General features: G+C 41.3%; 1 non-coding gene across 1 annotated transcript; it reads left to right on the top strand.

Moving 5' to 3' along the window:
* Positions 1–7247: 7247 nt before the first annotated feature.
* On the top strand, positions 7248–7355 carry LOC112774913 (small nucleolar RNA R71). The gene has a single exon (XR_003189367.1). It is a non-coding gene; the product is annotated as a small nucleolar RNA R71 (small nucleolar RNA).
* The last annotated feature ends 306 nt before the right edge of the window (positions 7356–7661 follow it).

Raw genomic sequence — 7661 nt, forward strand, 5'->3', positions numbered from 1 at the left:
GAATAAGATATAGTGCTCTCCTAATTGAAAAACCATTTTCCCCTTAGCTACATTGATCATGGCTTTTGCAGTAGCTAAGAAGGGTCTTCCAAGGATGACACAATCATCCTCATCCTCTCCATTGTGCAAGACTATGAAGTTTGCAGGGATGTAGTGGTTTTCAACTTTCACTAGGACATCCTCCACTAAGCCATATGACTTCTTCATGGTCTTGTCTGCCATCTCTAAAGAGATGTTTGCAGATTTTACCTCAATGATGCCCATTTTCTCCATTACAGAGAGTGGCATGAGGTTAATGCTTGACCCAAGGTCACACAGAGCCTTTTCAAAGGTCATGGTACCTTTGGTGCAAGGAATCAGAAAGTGTCTAGGATCTGGAAGCTTTTGAGGTAGCTCCTGCTGAACCAAAGCATGGAGTTCTTTGGTAAGCAGTGGGGGTTCTTCCTCCAGAGGCTTTGTACCAAATATCTTGGCATTCAGCTTCATAAGAGCTCTTAGGTACCGAGCAACTTACTCTTCCCTAGTGTCCTCATCCTCATCTGAGGATGAGTAGTCATTAGAACTCATGCACTGCAGAAGTATATGCAAAGGAACCTCAATGGTCTTTATGGATTCCTTTGGTTCTGGGCTAGAGGTTTCTTAAGTGGGATGTTGTGCGTAGGTGGTATGCGAAATTGTTACTCTGAGGTTGTAAAATTTGTTGTTCGTTCTCTCCCTGGCAATGGCGCCAATAACTGGTGCACAATACCATGGTCCAAACATAACTTCACAACTTCGCACAACTAACCAGCAAGTGCACTGGGTCGTTCAAGTAATAAAACCTTACGTGAGTAAGGGTCGATCCCACGGAGATTGTTGGTATGAAGCAAGCTATGGTCATTTTGTTAATCTCAGTCAGGCGGATATCAAATGGTTATGGAGTTTTCGAATAATAATAATAAATAAACAGAAAATAAAGATAGAAATACTTATGTAATTCATTGGTGAGAATTTCAGATAAGCGTATAGAGATGCTTTCGTTCCTCTGAATCTCTGTTTTCCCGCTGTCTTCATCCAATCAGTCTTACTCATTTCCATGGCAAGCTTTCTGTAAGGGCATCACCGTTGTCAATGGCTACATCCCATCCTCTCTGTGAAAATGGTCCAAATGCTCTGTCAAGGCATGGCTAATCATCTGGAGGTTCTCGATCATACTGGAATAGGATTTACTATCCTTTTGCGTCTGTCACTACGCCCAGCACTCGCGAGTTTGAAGTTCGTCACAGCCATCCCTTCCCAGATCCTACTCGGAATACCACAGACAAGGTTTAGACTTTCCGGATCTCAGGAATGGCCATCCATGGGTTCTAACTTATACCACGAAGATACTAATACCTCGGACTCGGTCTCCTGTATTAGATATCTAAGAGATACTCATTCTAGCTTGGTTACATGTAGAACGGAAGTGTTTGTCAGGCACGCGTTCATAAGTGAGAATGATGATGAGCGTCACATAATAATCACATTCATCATGTTCTTGGGTGCGAATGGATATCTTAGAAGCGGAATAAGTTGAATTGAATAGAAAATAGTAGTACTTTGCATTAAATCATGAGGAACAGCAGAGCTCCACACCTTAATCTATGGAGTGCAGAAACTCTACCATTTGAAAATACATAAGTGATAATGGTCCAGGCATGGCCGAATGGCCAGCCCCCATGAAGTCTAAGATAGCATAAAACTGATCAAAAGGTCTCCAATACAATAGTAAAAAGTCCTATTTATACTAAACTAGTTACTAGGGTTTACAGAAGTAAGTAATTGATGCATAAATCCACTTCTGGGGCCCACTTGGTGTGTGCTTGGGCTGAGCTTGAAGTTTACACGTGGAGAGGTCATTCTTGGAGTTGAACGCCAGTTTGTAACGTGTTTCTGGCGTTTAACTCTGGTTTGTGACGTGTTTCTGGCGTTTAACTCCAGACTGCAACGTAGAACTGGCGTTCAACGCCCTTTTGCATCATCTAAACTCGGCCAAAGTATGGACTATTATATATTTCTAGAAAGCCCTGGATGTCTACTTTCCAACGCAATTGAAAGCGCGCCATTTTGAGTTTTGTAGCTCCAGAAAATCTACTTTGAGTGCAGGGAGGTCAGAATCCAGTAGCATCAGCATTCCTTCTTCTACCTCTGAATCTGATTTTTGCTCAAGTCCCTCAATTTCAGCCAGAAAATACCTGAAATCACAGAAAAACACACAAACTCATAGTAAAGTCCAGAAATGTAAATTTAACATAAAAACTAATAAAAACATCCCTAAAAGTAACTAGATCCTACTAAAAACATACTAAAAATAATGCCAAAAAGCGTATAAATTATCCACTCATCACAACACCAAACTTAAATTGTTGCTTGTCCCCAAGCAACTAAAAATCTAATAGGATAAAAAGAAGAGAATATACTATAAATTACAAAATATCAATGAAACATAGCTCCAATCAGATGAGCGGGACTTGTAGCTTTTTGCCTCTTGAATAGTTTTGGCATCTCACTTTATCCATTGAGGTTCAGAATGATTGGCATCTATAGGAACTCAGAGTTCAGATAGTGTTATTGATTCTCCTAGTTCAGTATGTTGATTCTTGAACACAGCTACTTTATGAGTCTTGGCCGTGGCCCTAAGCACTTTGTTTTCCAGTATTACCACCGGATACATAAATGCCACAGACACATAATTGGGTGAATCTTTTCAGATTGTGACTTAGCTTTGCTAAAGTCCCCAATTAGAGGTGTTCAGGGTTCTTAAGCACACTCTTCTTTTGCTTTGGACCTTGACTTTAACCGTTCAGTCTCAAGGTTTCACTTGACACCTTCACGCCACAAGCACATGGTTAGGGACAGCTTGGTTTAGCCGCTTAGGCCGGGATTTTATTCCTTTAGGCCCTCCTATCCACTGATGCTCAAAGCCTTGGGATCCTTTTTATTTACCCTTACCTTTTGGTTTTAAGGGTTATTGGCTTTTTGCTCTTGCCTTTTGGTTTTAAGAGCTTTTGGCTTTTTCTGCTTACTTTTTCTTTTTCTATTTTTTTTCTTTTTTTTTTCTGCAAGCTTTTGTATTCACTGCTTTTTCTTGCTTCAAGAATCATTTTTATGATTTTTCAGATTATCAAATAATATGTCTCCTGTTCATCATTCTTTCAAGAGCCAACATATTTAACATTCTAAAACATCAACTTCAAAAGACATATGCACTGTTCAAGCATTCATTCAGAAAACAAAAAGTATTGTCTCCACATCAAAATAATTAAACTAAGTTCAAGGATAAATTTGAAACTCATGTACTTCGTGTTCTTTTGTAATTAAAACATTTTTCCATTTAAGAGAGGTGATGGATTCATATTCACTACTTTAAGGCATAGACACTTAGACACTAATGATCATGTAATAAAGTCACAAACATAGATAAACATTTAACATAAGAAAACGAAAAACAGAAAGTTTAAGAACAAGGAATGAGTCCACCTTAGTGATGGTGGCGTTTTCTCCTTGAGGAACCAATGATGTCCTTGAGCTCTTCTATGTCTCTTCCTTGTCTTTGTTGCTCCTCCCTCATAGCCCTTTGATCTTCTCTAATTTCATGGAGGATGATGGAGTGCTCTTAATGTTCCACCCTTAGTTGTCCCATGTTGGAACTTAGTTCTCCTAGGGAGGTGTTGATTTGCTCCTAAAAATTCTGTGGAGGAAAGTGCATCCCTTGAAGTATCTCAGGGATTTCTTGATGATGAGCTTCCTCACGTGTTTCTTGAGCTCCATGAGTGGGCTCTCTTGTTTGCTCCATCCTTTTCTTAGTGATGGGCTTCTCTTCCTCAATGGGAATGTCTCCTTCTATGAAAGTTCTAGCTGAGTAACATAGATGGCAAATAAGATGAGGGAAAGCTAGCCTTGCCAAGGGGGAGGGCTTTTCGGCTATTTTGTAGAGTTCAAGGGAGATGACTTCATGAACTTCTACTTCCTCGCCAACCATGATGCTATGAATCATGATGGCTCGATCCACAGTAACTTCAGATCGGTTGCTAGTGGGAATGATGGAGCGTTGGATGAACTCCAACCATCCTCTAGCCATAGGCTTGAGGTCCAGTCTTCTAAGTTGAACCGGTTTGCCTTTTGAGTCAATTTTCTATTGAGCTCCTTCCACACATATGTTCATGAGGACTTGGTCCAACCTTTGATCAAAGTTGACTCTTCTAGTGTAGGGGCGTGCATCTCCTTGCATCATAGGCAAGTTAAACGCCAACCTCACATTTTCCGGACTAAAATCTAAGTATTTCCTCCGAACCACGGTGAGATAATTCTTTGGGTTCGGGTTCTTACTTTGATCATGGTTCCTAGTGATCCATGCATTAGCATAGAACTCTTGAACCATTAGAATTCCGACTTGTTGGATTGGTTTTGTTAGAACTTCCCAACCTCTTCTTTGGATTTCATGTCGGATTTCTGGATACTCGTTTTTCTTGAGTTTGAAAGGGACCTCGGGGATCACCTTCTTCTTGGCCACAACATCATAGAAGTGGTCTTGATGGGCTTTGGAGATGAATCTTTCCATCTCCCATGACTCGGAGGTGGAAGCTTTTGTCTTTCCTTTCCCTTTTCTAGAGAATTCTCCGGTCTTAGGTGCCATGGTAATGGAAAAACAAAAAGCTTTATGCTTTTACCACACCAAACTTAGAATATTGCTCGCCCTCGAGCAAGAAAAAAAAGAATAGATGAAGAAGAAGAAGAAGTGGAGGAGAGGGAGAGAGATGTGTTTCGGCCAAGAAGAGGAGGAGGGGGTTGTGTTGTGTGAAATTGAAGAAGAATGGAGGGGTTTATATAGTGAAGGGAGAGGGGTTAGGTTCGGCCATTTAGGGTGGGTTTGGGTGGGAAAGTGATTTTGAATTTTGAAGGTAGGTGGGGTATATGAAGTAGGTTTATGGGGAAGAGTGGGTGGATGTGAGTGGTGAATAGGTGGGGATCCTGTTGGGTCCACAGATGCTGAGATGATCCTGTGGGGTCCATAGATCCTGAGGTGTCAAGAAATTGCATCCCTGCACCAATTAGGCATGTAAAATGCCTTTGCATGCAATTCTAGCGTGTAAACGCCGAATTGATGCTTGTTCTGGGCGTTCAGCGCCCAGATGCAGCATGTTTCTGGCGTTGAACGCCAGTTCTATGCTTGTTTCTGGCGTTCAGCGCCAGCTTTCCTCAGTGTGCATTCCTGGCGTCTGAACGCCAGGATGCTGCTTGTTTTGGGAGTTCAACGCCAGATCCATGCTCTGTTCTGGCGTTGAACGCCAGCCAGATGCTCCTTACTGGCGTTTAAACGCCAGTAAGTCCTTCCTCCAGGGTGTGATTTTTCTTCTGCTATTTTTGATTCTGTTTTTGATTTTTCTATTTATTTTGTGACTCCACATGATCATGAACCTAATAAAACATGAAAGAACAACAAAAATAAAAATAAAATTAGATAAATAAAAATTGGGTTGCCTCCCAACAAGCACTTCTTTAATGTCAATAGCTTGACAGTGGGCTCTCATGGAGCCACACAGGTGATCAGGTCAATTTTGTAGACTCCCAACACCAAACTTAGAGTTTAGATATGGGAGTTCAACACCAAACTTAGAGTTTGGTTGTGATTTCCCAACACCAAACTTAGAGTTTGACTGTGGGGGCTCTGGTTGACTCTATTTTGAGAGAAGCTTACTGTTTCTCTTTTCCATGTTTACAGAAGGATGTCCTTGAGTTTTAAACTCAAGGGAGTCCTCATTCAATTGAAGGACTAGTTCACCTCTGTTAACATCAATCACAGCTCTTGCTGTGGCTAGGAAGGGTCTTCCAAGGATGATGGATTCATCCTCATCCTTTCTAGTATCTAGGATTATGAAATTAGCAGGGATGTAAAGGCCTTCAACCTTTACTAATATGTCCTCTACTTGTCCATAAGCCTGTTTTCTGGAATTGTCTGCCATCTCTAATGAGATTTTAGTAGCTTGTACCTCAAAGATTCCCAGTTTCTCCATTACAGAAAGTGGCATGAGGTTTATTCCTGACCCAAGGTCACATAGAGCCTTCTCAAAGGTCATGGTGCCTATGGTACAAGGTATTAGGAACTTTCCAGGATCCTGTTTCTTCTGAGGCAACCTCAGTTGATCCAATGCATTCAGTTCATTGGTGAACAGGGGAGGTTCATCTTCCCAAGTCTCTTTACCAAATAAATTGGCATTCAGCTTCATGATTGCACCAAGGAACTTGGCAACTTGCTCTTCAGTAACATCCTCATTCTCTTCTGAAGAGGAATACTCATCAGAGCTCATGAAGGGCATAAGGAGGTTCAATGGAATCTCTATGGTCTCTAGATGAGCCTCAGAGTCCTTTGGTTCCTCAGAGGGAAACTCCTTATTGATCACTGGATGTCCCAGGAGGTCTTCCTCCTTGGGATTCACGTCCTCCCCTTCCTCCTTGGATTTGGCCATGATGGTTATATCAATGGCCTTGCACTCTCCTTTTGGATTTTCTTCTGTATTGCTTGGGAGAGCACTAGGAGGGGTTTCAGTGATCTTCTTACTCAGCTGGCCCACTTGTGCCTCCAAATTTCTAATGGAGGACCTTATTTCATTCATGAAACTCAGAGTGGCCTTACATAGATCAGAGACTAAGTTTGCTAAATTAGAGGTATTTTGTTCAGAGTTCTCTGTCTGTTGCTGAGTGGATGATGGAAAAGACTTGCTATTGCTAAACCTGTTTCTTCCACCATTATTAAAGCCTTGTTGAGGCTTTTGTTGATCCTTCCATGAGAAATTTGGGTGATTTCTCCATGAAGGGTTATAGGTATTTTCATAAGGTTCACCCATATAATTTACCTCTGCTATTGCAGGGTTCTCAGGATCATAAGCTTCTTCTTCAGAAGATGCCTCTTGAGTACTGTTGAATGCAGCTTGCATTCCATTCAAACTCTGAGAAATCATATTGACTTGCTGAGTCAATATTTTATTCTGAGCCAATATGGCATTCAGAGTATCAATTTCAAGAATTCCCTTCTTCTGAGGCGTCTCATTACTCACAGGATTCCTCTCAGAAGTGTACATGAACTGGTTATTAGCAACCATGTCAATGAGTTCTTGAGCTTCTGCAGGCGTTTTCTTTAGGTAAATGGATCCACCTGCAGAAGTATCCAATGACGTCTTAGCTAATTCAGACAGACCATCATAGAATATATCCAGGATGGTCCATTCTGAAAGCATGTCAGAAGGATACTTTTTGGTCAGTTCCTTGTATCTCTCCCAAGCTTCATAGAGGGATTCACCTTCTTTCTGTCTGAAGGTTTGAACATCCACTCTAAGCTTACTCAGCTTTTGAGGAGGAAAGAACTTGGCTAAGAAAGCCTTGACCAGCTTATCCCAAGAGTTCAGGCTATCCTTAGGTTGAGAGTCCAACCATATTCTAGCTCTGTCTCTTACAGCAAACAGAAAAAGCATGAGCCTGTAGACTTCAGAATCTACTCCATTAGTCTTAACAGTATCACAGATCTGCAAGAATTCAGTTAAGAACTAAAAAGGATCTTCAGATGGAAGTCCATAAAACTTGCAGTTTTGCTGCATCAGAGAAACTAATTGAGGTTTCAGCTCAAAATTGTTTGCTCCAATGGTAGG

The sequence above is a fragment of the Arachis hypogaea genome, chromosome 18, assembly GCF_003086295.3.
Source record: "Arachis hypogaea cultivar Tifrunner chromosome 18, arahy.Tifrunner.gnm2.J5K5, whole genome shotgun sequence".
In the NCBI taxonomy this organism is placed as follows: Eukaryota; Viridiplantae; Streptophyta; class Magnoliopsida; order Fabales; family Fabaceae; genus Arachis; species Arachis hypogaea.